The sequence below is a fragment of the Triticum urartu genome, chromosome 6 (genome assembly GCF_003073215.2).
Source record: "Triticum urartu cultivar G1812 chromosome 6, Tu2.1, whole genome shotgun sequence".
Classification (NCBI taxonomy): domain Eukaryota; kingdom Viridiplantae; phylum Streptophyta; class Magnoliopsida; order Poales; family Poaceae; genus Triticum; species Triticum urartu.
In genome coordinates, this window is record NC_053027.1 from 366,803,093 (window position 1) to 366,817,973 (window position 14,881).

Consider the following 14,881-nt stretch of genomic DNA (forward strand, 5'->3'; position numbering starts at 1 on the left):
AAATCTTTTGAGTATGGTTTTATAGAATTCTTCGTGTGCTTCACTTATACATTTTGAGCTTGGACATTGGGTAGTTTATATTAATTGTATAATGATCCATGAACTTCACTTATATATTTTGGAGTATGAATAATACTATCATCTAAAGAGGGTTTGGAAGAGTGTCAACTCTAGGAACTAGTGATCCTGCTATTCCGAATGAGAAGAATTTTGCTTATGTGGAGAGTAGAAAAATTTCTATGCTTGTAGATCATGAAAAGAATGCTTTATGTGATGGTTATGTTGTTGAATTAATTCATGATGCTACTGAAAATTATTATGAGGGAGGAATATATGCTTGTAGGAGTTGCAATGATATCAAGTTTCCTCTCTATGTGCTTAATGTTTTGAAGTTATCCTTGTTTTTCCTTCCTATGCTAGTTGATTGTTGTTCCCATAAGTTGTGTACTCACAAAATCCCTATGCATAGAAAGTGGGTTAGGTTCAAATTTTCTAGTCATATTCTTCATGATGCTCTCTTTATGTTCAAGTCTTATCTTTCATGTGAGCATCATTGAAATCATCATGCCTAGCTAAAAGGCATTACAGAAAAGCGCTTGTTGGGAGACAACCCAATATTTACCCTTACTGTTTTTGTGTGTTTACATGATTAAGCTACTGTAGTAATCATGTTTTATAGCTTTTGTTTCAATAAAGTGCCAAGTAAGACCTTTGGGAAGACTTGGGTGAAGGTTAATGTGATCTTGCTGTAAAAAACAGAAACTTTGCGCTCACGAGATTAGCTGCCATTTTTTTACAGAAGAGTGATTTGGTGCTGATTATTTTTGCAGAAGATTAATAGAAAAATTCCTCACGTCCACCAATTTATTTCATAATTTTTTGAGTATAAGAAGTGTGGTCAGTGTTCAGATCATTAAAGACTGTTCTGTTTCTGACAGATTCTGTTTTCATTTCATAGTTTGCTTGTTTTGTAGTTTCTATGACTTATATTCATCAATATAAATTGTAGAAATGATATGGTATAGTAGGAATTGAGTGATAACAATTATGATCTTTGTCTTTGACAGTACCAAGGTGAATGGTTTACTCTTTATCATACTAGCCTATCTCACGAAGTTCCGTTAAGTTTTGTGTGATTTAAGTTTTCAAGCTTTGGGTGAGATATCGATATGAGGAGAATAAGGAGTGGAAAGACCCTAAGCTTGGGGATGCCCAAGGCACCCAAAGGTAATATTCAAGGAAGACTCAAGCGCCTAAGCTTGGGGATGCCCCGGAGGGCATCCCCTCTTTCGTCTTCAAAACTATCGGTATACCTTACTCAGAGCTATATTTTTATTCGTCACATGATATGTGTTTTGCTTGGAGCGTATTTTCAATTTTACTTGCTGTTCAAATAAAATCATTGGATCTGAAATATTAAATGAAAAAGAATCCTCCCATGGCTAGTTAATTATTTGACTACTCAGTGTCCTTCACTATTATCTTTTGGAGTAGTTTGTCATTTACTCACGTGCTTCACGTATATCCTATGAGTAAATGGTTGAATAATTGAATATCATAAATCTGAATTTATATATGTTTCATGTGCTTATACCATGGGGAGTAATGACATCACATAGAATAAGTATAGGTAGTAAACTTATTGAAAGTTAGCAAACGTAGAATTGGTCACTTGAACAATTCATGAAAGAATATTGAAGGAAGAGAGATTTCACATATAAATATACTATCTTGGACATCTTTTGTAATTGTGAGCACTCATTAAAATATGACATGCTAAAAGGTTGATGTCGGACAAGGAAGACAACGCAATGGGTTATGTTTTCTTATATCCTAAATAAAGTATATTGTCTTGGATCATCCAACATGTTGAGCTTGCTTTTCCCCCTCATGCTAGCCAAATTCTTTGCACCAAGTATAGGTACTACTTGTGCTTCCAAACATTCCTTAAACCAGTTTTGCCATGAGAGTCCACCATACCTACCTATGGATTGAGTAAGATCCTTCAAGTAAGTTGTCATCGGTGCATGCAATAAAAAATTGCCCTCTAAATATGTATGATCTATTAATGTGGAGAAAATAAGCTTTATACGATCTTGTGATGTGGAATAAATAAAAGCGATAGACTGCATAATAAAGGTCCATATCACAAGTGGCAATATAAAGTGATGTTCTTTTGCATTAAGATTTTGTGCATCCAACCATAAAAGCGCATGACAACCTCTGCTTCCCTCTGCGAAGGGCCTATCTTTTACTTTTATCTTCTACCCTTATGCAAGAGTCATGCCTTTCCTTTTTACATTTTATCCTTTAGCAAGCACATTGTGTTGGAAAGATCCTGACATATATATCCAATTGGATGTAAGTTATCATGAACTATTATTGTTGACATTACCCTTGAGGTAAAAGTTGGGAGGCGAATCTATAAGCCCCTATCTTTCTCTGTGTCCGATTAAAACTTTGAACCCATAAATATCACGTGAGTGTTAGCAATTGTGAAAGACTAAATGATAGTTGAGTATGTGGAGTTTGCTAAATCAAAGCTCTGACATAGACCCTTCCTGAAAATAAGATGAATTGCAATTGTTGGATGAATGAGAATATAGTTTGTTAGTTTCAAGAGAGTTTATGATCTATATTTTAACATGTGAATAGCTTGTTACTTGATCATGAAAAGTTTTATGAAAAATGAGCTACTGTTATGATATATAATTATGCTAGAAAAAGTGATTGGAACAATCATTGATGAAACTTATGCACTTACTAGCATTCACACTTCATAAATTATTTCTTTTATCATTTGCCTACTCGAGGACGAGCAGGAATTTAGCTTGGGGATGCTGATACGTCTCCAACGTATCTATAATTTATGAAGTATTCATGCTATTATATTATCAACCTTGGATGTTTTATATGCATTTATATGCTATTTTATATGGTTTTTGGGACTAACATATTAACCTAGAGCCCAGTGCCAGTTTCTGTTTTTTCCTTGTTTTTGAGTTTTACAGAAAAGGAATACCAAACGGAGTCCAATTGATGTACCAATTTTTGACGATTTTTTATGGACCAAAAGAAGACCCCGGAGTAAAAGAGTTGGGCCAGGAGAGTCCCGGGGCGTCCACGAGGGTGGGGGCGCCACCCCCCCTCCCCAATCACGTGGGCCTGCCTCGTGGACGCCTCGGGCACCTCCTTAACGTGAGACCGACGCCAAAAATTCCTATAAATATAAACCTCGGAAAATTAACCTAGATCGGGAGTTCCGCCGCCAGAACCTCGGTAGCCACTGAAAACCAATCTTGGCCCTCTCCGGCACCCTGCCAGAGGGGGCCATCATCACCGGAGGGCATGGAGGAGGATCCCGGAGGGGCCATCATCACCATGAAGGCCAAGGACCAGAGGGGGAACCTCTCCCCATCCAGGGGAAGCCATGGAGGAGGAAGCACAAGGGGGAGAACCTCTCCTCCTCTCTCTTGGTGGCATCGGAGTGCCATCGAGAGGGGAATCATCGCCGCGGTGATCGTCTTCATCAACATCACCATCATCATCACCATCCTCATCTCTTTTACGCGGTCCACTCTCCCGCACCCCGCTGTAATCCCGACTTGAACATGGTGCTTTATGCCACATATTATGATCCAATGATGTGTTGCCATCCTATGATGTTTCGAGTAGATATCTTTTGTCTTTGGGTCGATTGATGATCTAGATTGGTATGAGTTGTATGTTTTACTTTGATGCCGTCCTATGGTACCCTCCATGTCGCGCAAGCATGAGGGGTTCCCGCTGTAGGGTGTTGCAATACGTTCATGATTCGCTTATAGTGGGTTGCGTGAGTGACTGAAACACAAACCCGAGTAAGAGGGTTGTTGCATACGGGATAAAGAGGACTTGATGCTTTAATGCTATGGTTGGGTTTTACCTTAATGATCTTTAGTAGTTGCGGATGCTTGCTAGAGTTCCAATCATAAGTGCATATGATCCAAGTAGAGAAAGTATGTTAGCTTATGCCTCTCCCTCATATGAAACTTCAATAGTGATTACCGGTCTTGTTAACGATTGCCTAGGACAATTCCGCACACCGATCCACCATTATTCCACACTCGCTATTTATAATATTTAGTACTATATTCTAACTTCATGATAACAGAACCTACTTTTATATTTTAGCTCTCCGATATCATAAAAAGTTATCCTCTTCATACCCAAAACATAGTTTTATTTCTCGTTGCTAGTTGGAAGCAAACGTTTGGTGTACGTAGAGTCGTATTAGTGGCAGATAGGGCTTGAGAGAATATTGATCTTACCTTTAGCTCCTTGTAGGTTCGACAGTATATACTTATCACTTCCACCTTTGGAAATTGCTATGATGATTCCTTGCACTTGGGGATTATCACTACTCCACCTTTGGCCAGGCCATCCCTCCACCCCTCCGCACCTCCTGTTCTTCTCCACCGACTGCCGAACCACACCGCACTAGAACCAGTTAACCCTCGTACACCTATCCGTCTGCGACTCTACTCCCGCGTCTTCCCATCTCTGGCTCGTTGCTATCCGGGGCCTCGCCGTCGTCCACCACCTTGGATGCGCTCGGGGTGGAGTGGTCAACGTGGTCAACGAACGACACCATCGGAAGTAGACTGTGCGTGGAGAGGCTGACAGCTGGGTCCATGGCCGCACTCAGGTAAATGCCTACTTATTACGGGCAAAATAATAATTCCTCCAGCTGACAGCTGGGACCCACCGGAAGGGCCTCTGTATTTCGCGAAAAACGTTCCCACCGCTGACAGGTGGGACCCACCAGCTATATCTTCGCACGCAAGGAAGTGCCTCCTTATTACGCACAAAAAATGAATACCCCCCTACTAGCTTGGACCCACAATAGTGGGAGGCTGACTTGTGGGCCAACTAAGTTGACGGGGACGGAGGGCGTTGTCAACTTAGTCAATATGAACGATTCTAGCTCAAGTGACCGTATGATGTCCATCCAATGGCCGTAGTGCTTCTTCAACCTCTGGTCTTCTTGCTCCAGCCACCCAAAGCAGCGCCGGTCGTGCCTCGTGCTCCTGCCTCCTGTGGCTGGCTGCGATGTTGCGGAGGCCTCACCGCCCCCTACTACCCCCACCGCTGGCCAGGCCATCCCTCTACTCACCCACACCCCCTGTTATACTGCGGCAACGGTAGCCTCACACCGCAGCGAACCAGTGAACCCTCATACTCCTCTACGCGTGGGCATCCACTGCCGCGTCTTCCCCGACTCCACGTCATCCCCTTCCTAGGCCTCGCCGTCATCCACCGCGTTGGTGCTCTCAGCGCGGCGTGGTCAACATGGTCAAGGAACGACTTCCATCGGAAGAGTACTATACATGGAAAGGCTGGCATCTGGGTCCACGGCCGCAGCAAGGAAGTGCCTCCTTATTACGCGCAAAATAATTATTCCTCCACCTGACAGTGGGGACCCACCGGACGAGCCACCATATTTCGCGAAAAAACATTTCCCCGGGCTGCTAAGACCCACCAGCTACATCTTCGCATGCAAGGAAGTGTGTCCGGGCAAAAAAACTGATTTGCCCCCTGATTGCTGGGACCCACCAGCTACATCTTCACACGCAAGGAAGTGCCTGACAGTCGGGACCCACCTGGTCAAAGCGTACATAGCGTTGTCATTCTGGTCGCGAACGTGTACGTACATACTGGTCGATGTAGAGGCGCGCACGTGTCGTAGTAGAGGCGCGCACGTAGCATGTACAAGTACGTACAACGGCCAGGGTGCAAGAAAGTAAATACGGCCACATACGTACATACGGGCGGGGTCTCGAATGCCTACTCGCGCGTACGTACGGCCAAGGCTCGTGTACATGGCTGGGTCGGAACGGAGAAACTGTGTCGTCGTCGTCTTCATGGGGAGGCAACGGAATGCATCGTGTTCATCGGGAGGCAACATCATGCGTGGGAGCCAACCGGCTTGGACAGAGCAGCCGATGGAAACGAGGCCTGGCGTACCGTAGAATGGAGGAAACGGCCTTGGGTTCGACCGGCCACCTTCGAAACGGGATCCTTTTCATCGAGGAGGAGTCTGGCCGTACCGCAAAACAGAGGAAACAGACCTCCTACGGTCGAAACGGGGGTCCTGTTGATCAGGAGGGGTGTGACGTACCACAAAACGGAGGAAACGGACTTATGTTGGAGCGCTACTGTCGAAACGGGGGTCCTGTTCATCGGGTGGGGTGTGGCGTACCGCAAAACGGGACTCCATGGGATACTGTTCATCTCCACCGTCGACCCCATCCAGCCTCCACGGGCTACTGTTCATCCACCGTCAACCTCCTCCAGCCTCCACCTGCGACTGTTCATCCACGGGCTCCTGTTCATCCAGCCTCCACCGCGCGCTACTCCATCGGCTACTGTTCAACCAGCCCTCTCCACAGACTCTTGTTCAACCACCCCTCCACGGGCTACTGTTCATCCAGCCCTCCACCGTCTACTGTTCATCCTGCCCTCCACGGGGTGGTCCTGTTCATCCAGCCCTCCACGGGGTCCTGTTCATCTAGCCCCAACCGGCTCGATCGATCGGGGTCCTGTTCATCCAGAGGCAACACTACGAGGTCCTGTTCGTCCACCCCCACCGGGAACTGTTCATCCAACCCCCCCAGCAACGCTCACTGTTCATCCAGAGGCAGCATCGATCAGCTTCAGTTAGCAGCAGTAGCGAAGGAATCGCTCGATCGGGTTCAGTTAACAGCCATCGATCAATCGCTCGGGTTCAGTAACGCGTAGCCTAGAGTGCAATCACTCGGGTTCAGTTAGAGCCCAATGCCTCGCTCGGGTTCAGTTAGAGCCCAACGCCTTGCACCTATGTGCGTGCGTGTATGAGAGAAACACGCATCGCTCGGCCCCGACCACCCACCGTAACCGGGAACACCCTGATATTTTCCTCGCCCTCGCTTCTACCATGGTTTTTTCCGTCATGGATGGCCCAAAGAATGTCATGCAGCTGCGTCTCCGGCCCGCCCAGGACGAAAAGCCCATTTTCTGTCATGATTTTTTGTCATAGAAGTTGGACCCCAAAACATCTATCATGATACTGTGTTTTGTTACAATTATTGTCATAGAAGTGTCATAAGTATGACAGAATTTTTTTTGTTCGGCCCAAAATGTTACGGATGTGTCTTTTTTTTGTAGTGTCTGCTATCTAAATCTTGCCGATAACCTTTGCGGAGATCAGATTCAACCCGGCCCCGCCGTCAACCAACATCTTTGTGACTTTGAGGTTGTGAATTTGTAGGCATTCTGGGAACGGGGGTTACCCAGACTTGCTTGCATGCGTCCCACAGCGTGGCTCACCGACAGCCTGGTATGGTGCAACTTCGGCATCAACAACGGAAGACCCTCGTGAGGGGCCAAGCCTCGCGAGGCGGACGACACCAAGACCTCTACGAGGAGCAGCCTCCTCAGGCTGGCTCCCGAGGAGCGGAGATTTCTATAAAAGCCTCACCTCGCAAGGTTCGGATGACATGAGCCATGACAACCAAGGCCAGGTGGGTGCCAGCGGGCGTTGTGTAGCAGTTTCCTCTTTGGTGCTAAGGAGGCAAACACAGACGTAGAGTCCCGAGGAATCAGCCAAAGGTTTCCATTCCCATGCAACAAGACCAAGACCACCATGACGGCAAGATGTAGGTCATCGCTGAGCCCACCACGGCGTCACAACCAGAGGCTTTTGCAGGCGAAGACTACTTTTATCAGGACAACAGCCACCACCATAGATCGGATCCATTCCACCCTGATCAGCTCACCAGCTCACTTAAGCCCAAGAACACTCCTCCTCAGGTTGTTCTCTCGCTGTACTAGTTCATCCTCAGCCCCTCAAGGCCAATCCAACACAAAGCAGGAGTAGGGTTTTACACCGCAAGGTATCCTGAACCTGGGTAAACTATTGTGTCCCCTTTTCCTTCGAGTTCGTCGAGCTAGGCTGTGAGATTGGTGAGTAGGCAGACTGGGGAGGTTGAGTTCTTTGCACGTACCCCAGAGTTCGAACCTCTCAAGCGTCGGCGGAACCCGAAATCCGACATTTGGCGCGCCAGGTAGGGGTGCGTCGGAGCCTCTCTTCCATCGGTCGATTTGCCACCGCTCCATTGCTTCCATGGCTGACGCTCGTCAAGATCATGCTAGGCACCAGGCCGCTCTCGCTGCCCGCGTCGCTTAGACAGCACCGGTGGGCGATGGCTGCCCTTGTCGTCCCCCATCGCCGGTGGCGAATGCCACCACCAGCCCCGCGGGCCATGAACAGAAGTCCTTGTTGCTGCATCCTTCCGTGCGGCGGGACAGGCGCACCGCCACTCCGTCGTTGACTCCAACTACTTCTTCTTCCCATGCTCATCGTGGCCCGGCGAACGCGCAGGCTGCGCTGCTCATGGCACGCGAGCTCATGCGCTACCGCCCGGTCGATGACTTCTACAAGGACTGGCTCGACCGCATCGCCGAGCTCATCAGCACCGCCGGAGAATCTGCTGCACCATCTCGCTCGCTGCCTCAACCACCACCTCATGTGGGCGATGTAGCTCACGGAGCACCTCCTCCACCTCCCAGGCAGTACGCCATCACCTAGCCAACGCGGGAGGCTCCGCGGCATGATCTGCAGTGTCGGGCACCCACGCACGATGAGGCAAGCTACTAGGTGGTGCAGCGGCCACAAGAAAATGCGCGTGCGCTCCCAGCACCGCCACGCCAAGACCGAGCGCCGCCTACAGCGGCGGCGCATGGGCGACAAGACCAGGCTCCACCTCCACGAAGGGCCCCCGCGACCACTGCTGGATGCCGCGCGTTCACTCCAGAGCTACGCCGCATCGTCTGGCCAGGGAAGTTCAAGCCCGACCTGCCGCCACACTACGACGACACCCCTGACCTTGTTGAGTTCCTGCACCTCAACGAGTTGAGCATTGAGGTGGCCAATGGCAACGAGAAGGTTAAGGCGAACTGGTTCCCCATGGCCCTCAAGGACGGCGCACGCTAATGGCTCCTGAACCTCCCCACTGTATCGATCTCCTCCTGGGAAGAGATGCGAGAGCGCTTCGTCGCCAACTTCTAGGGCACTCGCGACCGCCCGCCGGCCACGGGTGACCTATGGTGCATGAAGAAGCAGCCAGGAGAGACCTTGCAGAAGTACATCCAGCGCTTCAATAGCGTTTGCCTCAAAATCCCCAAGGTGTCAGATGAGGCCATCATCTCAGCGTTCACTGATGGCGTCCATGATGTCAAGACGAAGGAGGATCTCGCCATACACGGGGACCTGTGCATGGTTCTGGAGATGTTTAACATGGCGACCAAGTGTGCGAGAGCCGAGGAGGGACGCCTCTCCCTTCTCGAGCTGCCTGAAGTTGACCCAGAAGAAAAGAAGACCAAGGCTAAGGACGTGAAGCGCAAGGGACCAACTGTACTCGCGGCCGAACCAGAGATGAAGCGCGACTGTGATCATCCGAAGTCATCAAAGGGGAGCCACTCGTTCTGCATCTTCCACAACGTGCATAGCCACAACACCAATGACTTTCATGAGCTCAGAGCCATCCACGACGGGCGCCTTGGTCGACGCCCTGAGTGCAACGATCGAAGCTACGGCCACAGAGGAGGCCAAGGTGGAGGACGCTGGGACGTCCGCGACCCTCGTTAGGAGTGGCACGACAAGCCTCGCGGGGACTGTTGGCAGGGCCAGCGTCGCGAGGGTGCCTGGAGAGATCAGCCTCACGAGGACCGCCCTCAGGGCAACACTGGCCTTCCCCTGCTGCTGCCACCACCAAGGAGGAACGACGACCATCACCCGGACGAGGGGGCTGGGGGCTTCCAGGAGCCTCGTGTCGTCGCTTGCATCCTAGGCGATGCTCAGGCCCCAGCCTCCCATCGCATCTTCAAGAAGTTTGCGCGTGACGTGAATGCAGCCCTCCCCAAGCTCGAGGCAACACATTCGCTCAGGTGGTCCAAGTGCACCATCACTTTCAGCTCCTCCGACTAGCTCAATTGTGCGGCAACTGCCGGCGCTCTCCCAATGCTCTGCTCACCTACCATCAGCAACATGATCGTCACCAAGACACTCATCGATGGCAGTGCGGGGCTCAATTGCCTCTCCATCGAGACATCTGACCAGCTCCAGGTGTCCTACGATCATCTGCAGCCAACCAAGCCTTTCTCAGGAGTGACCGACAGCTCCACCACCCCGATTGGGCAGATCTGCCTCCCTGTCACCTTCGGCACCCGTGACAACTACCGCACCAGGCTCATTAACTTCGACGTCGCTCACATTCTCCTTCCGTACAATGCCATCCTCGGCTACCCGGCCCTGGCCAAGTTCATGGCAGTCACCCACCATGGATACAACATCCTCAAGATGCCAGGGAGCCGTGACATCATCACGATTGGCTGCGAGGAGAAGGACACGGTGTGCTCTCTCAAGCACGCCTACCAGGCCGCGGATATCGAGGACCCAGACAACGAGGGCGCTGCCTACCCTCCTGAGGTGGTCCCCAAGAAGAAGAAGCTGCTCCGCCAAGAACCTCAGGAGAGTAGGGTGTCCAGAGGTGCCGCCACAAGCTCTGCACCCACTAACGGGGCGCCTTCCCCTCTCGCATAGGAAGGGGCACCCGGCGCCCCCCTCAAGGTGGGCTCGGGGGCTCTCCCTCGGAGGGCCTTTGGCCTGGCCAACGTCACGAGGGAGGCGCTCGGGCACCATGTGGAGGCATGCTTCAATGCGCGCTCCCGTGAAGAAAGCACGGGGTGCGAGGCGCCAGGCACTCAGGAGTTCATCACCAAAGCAATCGAGGAGCTTCGGGAGGCAAGAGCTATGCGGGGCGACCGTCGCCCACCACCCGATGCAGCTCTGCCCCGGCAAGGACAGTGAGCTGCGCGTCTGCGTCAACATCCCCGGGCTCAGCAGGGTCGTGGCTTAGGAGCTTTTCTGGCTGTCTCGCGTTGGCCGATGCGAGGACCCTCCTCACAGCTATGTTCGCATGCCTTGCGGCTTGTTAAGCAGGGCTATCGTGCATCAGCGCCACATGCCGAGCGTCATGGAATCTCGTGAGGCTAGGCACCAAGCGATCCTGGCGAAGCTGGCGATGGATCCTTGCGAGTCGCCTGGGCCTCCAGAGCCTCCCGAGGTTTAGGGCCTGGGCGACTCATGAGGAGCGACTTCTGCAGCACGCGTCTTCAACTACTCCAACATCTCTTCAGCAACGGTGCCAGGTGACACCCTTAGTTCATTCAGTTGGGGGCGCTCCTCGAGCCGCATTATCCCCAAGCTGCGTGGGTCCGTCCCTGCGGCATGTATCCTTGCTGCATTTATCATAACTTGCTTTACCTTCTTCCATGAGTTGCTTTATGATTATCACTTGCTTGCCTGGCCCCCTTTTGCCATTCATGGCCTCCCCACGCTACGGACCCGCCTCTTGCTCATCCCGCAACGGGGGCTACACGTACTGGCACGATGCTTGTGCTTGGGTTCGTCCCTGCAACGCTGATAAATCTGAGTGATCGAGCTCTCGCTCGCAGCCTACCCCGTGCACGCCACCTCACCAGGTCCTCACTGCCTTCATCTTCTTGCGGAATGATCAGTGGCAGGATAGCAAGTGTGGTCATGCATTGTGTTCTTCTCCTTGGACTGACTCGCAGGAACCCCCGAAGCTTAACTATGGACGGGCCCTGCCGGCGGCCCTTTTTCACGCAATTCGCTTGCACATTAAAGGGGGGGCCCTTTTTCACGCAATTCTCTTGCGCGAGAAGGTCTCCAACAACATGGCGGAATATGAAGGCCTGATCGCCGGCCTCAAGGCTGCGGCGGCATTAGGAGTGAGGTGCCTCACCATCAGGGGCGACTCCCAGCTCCACGCTAACTTCACCAACAAAGCATACAAGCTGAAGGACGAGCACATGGGGGCATACCTCGAGGAGGTATGCAAAATTCAGAAACAATTCTTAGGCCTGGAATTGCAGCACGTGCCACGCGGCACAAACAAGGAGGCGGACGACATCGCCAAGAGGGCTTCTCGGCACCTGCCTCAGTAGGCTAGCATTTTGGAGGAGAGGCTCTTCAAGCCATTGGCAGCTCCCCCCGCCGCGGAACCAGCGTCGCCGCGAGAGGAGCTCCCCCCAGCGCCCCTCTCAGGCGCCCCATCTTGCGGCCGACCTCGGGAGCCTGCCTCCTCCTCGTGCTTGAACCACAGGAGGGGTGCTGGACCAAGGACTTCAAGGCGTACCTACTCCAAGGTACCCTGCCAGAGAAGGAGCAAGACGCAGAGCGTGTGGCCCGCCAGGCCACCGCGTACTTCATCCATGACGGTGAGCTCTATCGGAGACGGCCAAACGGTGTCTCTCTATGATGCATCTCCAGGGAGCAGGGATGCAAGCTGTTGGCTGACATACACGACGGGGACTGCGGGCATCACGCTTCATCACGCACCCTCGTGGGCAAGGCGTTTCACAGTGGATTCTACTAGCCCACGGTGCTCGATGATGCTATCGAACTAGTAAGATCATGCGAGGCCTGCCAGTTTCCTGCCAAGAAAATCCACTAGCCTACCCAAAGCCTCCAGGCCATCCTGCTCTCATGGTCGTTCGTGGTCTGGCGGCTGCACATCCTAGGCCCGTTTCCTCGAGCACCCGGAGGCTACCGCTACTTGTACGTCACCATCGACAAGTTCACCAACTGGGCGGAGCTGGAGGCCATCCGCACCATCCCGGCAGGGTCAGCCTTCAAGTTCATCAAGGGCCTCATGAGCCGGTTCGGGGTTCCAAATCACATCATCACCGACCATGGCTCGCAGTTCACCAGCAACCTTTTCAAACCATACTGTGCTAACCTTGGAAGGTAGATATGCTACGCCTCGGTGGCACACCCCCGGAGCAACGACCAGGCTGAGCGCGCCAATGCAGAGGTCCTGAGGGGCCTAAAGGCCAGCACCTTCAAGAAGAAGTTCCAGGACTGCGGCAGGGGCTGGCACGATGAGCTCCAGTCCGTGCGGTGGTCCATCCGCACCACCGCGACCAAGTCAATGGGTGAGACTCCATTCTTCCTCGTCTGTAGAGCTGAAGCGGTTCTCCCTCACGAGGTCAGGCATTGCTTCACACGGGTCTTGGCATTTGATGAGGCACGCCAGGACACCTCATGGGGGATGGACGTCGTGCTGGGGGAGGAACGCCGCCACCAAGCCTTGCTTCGAGCTGCGAGGTACCAGCAGGCGATGCGGCGGTACCACTGCTGCAGCATCCACTCCAGGACGCTCGAGGTGGGTGATCTCGTCCTGAGGCGGATGCTCTCCAAGGAAGGGCTGCACAATCTCTTACCCATTTGGGAGGGCCCGTTTACGATCGCCCATGTCTCCAGGCCTGGCGCCGCGCGCCTGGAGACATAGGACGGGATCCCCATCCAGAACGCCTGGAACATCTAGCACCTCCAGAAGTTCTACCCATGAAGCAAGGCCCCATGCTTGTGAAGGTCTCTGCTCGTGACGCTCTCACGTAATAATGAGTTGGGTCTGTACACGCCCCAGAGTCTCCTGAGGTCACCCCTGGGCCTCATGGGGGCTCCCATCCATGTCCTACTGGAGGCCCCATGCTCCGTGCTGGTGGGAAGACATGAAGACTAGTCTAGGTGCCGGATGCGGCTGTTCTTTGCTTGCTTTCTGTATCTGGTTTTCGACTTCTTGAATGAATTTGGAGTTTTTGCGTCTTTCGTTCGCCAGAGTTGGAGTTTTCTCTCTTGTTCGCTTGCCTTTCCGTCCTGCCCCAGGAAGAGTGGAGGTTGCCCGTCGCTCCTCCTCGCGCACAGGGGCTAGGCAGATGTGTCGCCTGGGCTCGCCCGTAACCACACCTCGCCAGGCTTCAACGTCCTTAATCCTCCCGAGACGCTCTTGAACAAGCTTGTGGGCATGCGCACCCTCTTATGTCTGTGCCTCCGGGTAGCACGACGCGGTGTGCCAGCCGCAACAAACCCACACTTGGTGGCTCACACGAGGTTGGACGGGGCGCCTTGTGAGGCCTTCCGAAGAACAAAGAGAAACTCTGTATCTATACAATGTCTCCTAAGGATCGGCAGGCCAGGCAAGGTGCGCCCTCGCGACATGGGAGACTACCACAAGCACATCGAGCTAAGTTACCCTGACCGCATCTAGTGGAAACACAAGTATCACGACACAACATCAAAGTAGCAAACATAACATAGTGGCACAAGCGCCGCAGTTCATTACACACCCCAGCGGGGCCCTCTACTTTGTCAAGTGCATGAGAAAGGAAAGGAAAAACAAAAGTAGGCCTCATGACCGCAACAGCTCCCATGGCCAGGCTCCAGCAAAGCCCGAAGCTTAGTCTGAGCCTTCCTCCCGCTTCACCGGAGCACGACAATGCGATGGCCAGTCGCCTTCCCCGATCCAAGCCCGGCGGCACGATGGCTCATCGTAGCCGCCGCTGCTGGTGCTCTCGTCGGAAGAGAAGCCGCCGCTGTTGGAGGTGGCGTGGCCGTCGCCAAGGGCAAGCTCACCCTCATCGTCGTCACGACCATCGCTAAGGCCAAGCTCATCATGCTGCTATCATCCTTGGGGCAGCACCCCATGCGGCGGCCGTCTTCCCCAAACACCCTCACATAGAGGGTCACGAGGCCGTCATACTTGAAGTGGAGGGTGCACCTCCCGCTCAGGCCCTGCGCGCGGGCGAACGCCTGCCAACCGCAGGTCAAGGATACGTTGCCCGCAGCGGTGAATTCGATACCCACCCACGAGGCTCTGCTTCAGCACCCGTCAGCCTGTAGCCAGAGCCCATCAAGCCCCGCGGTCAGCAGCGCACCCACAAAGAAGCACGGGAGCGGGACCCAGGTGCAAGCGGGCCTCTCCGACCACACGACAAATTC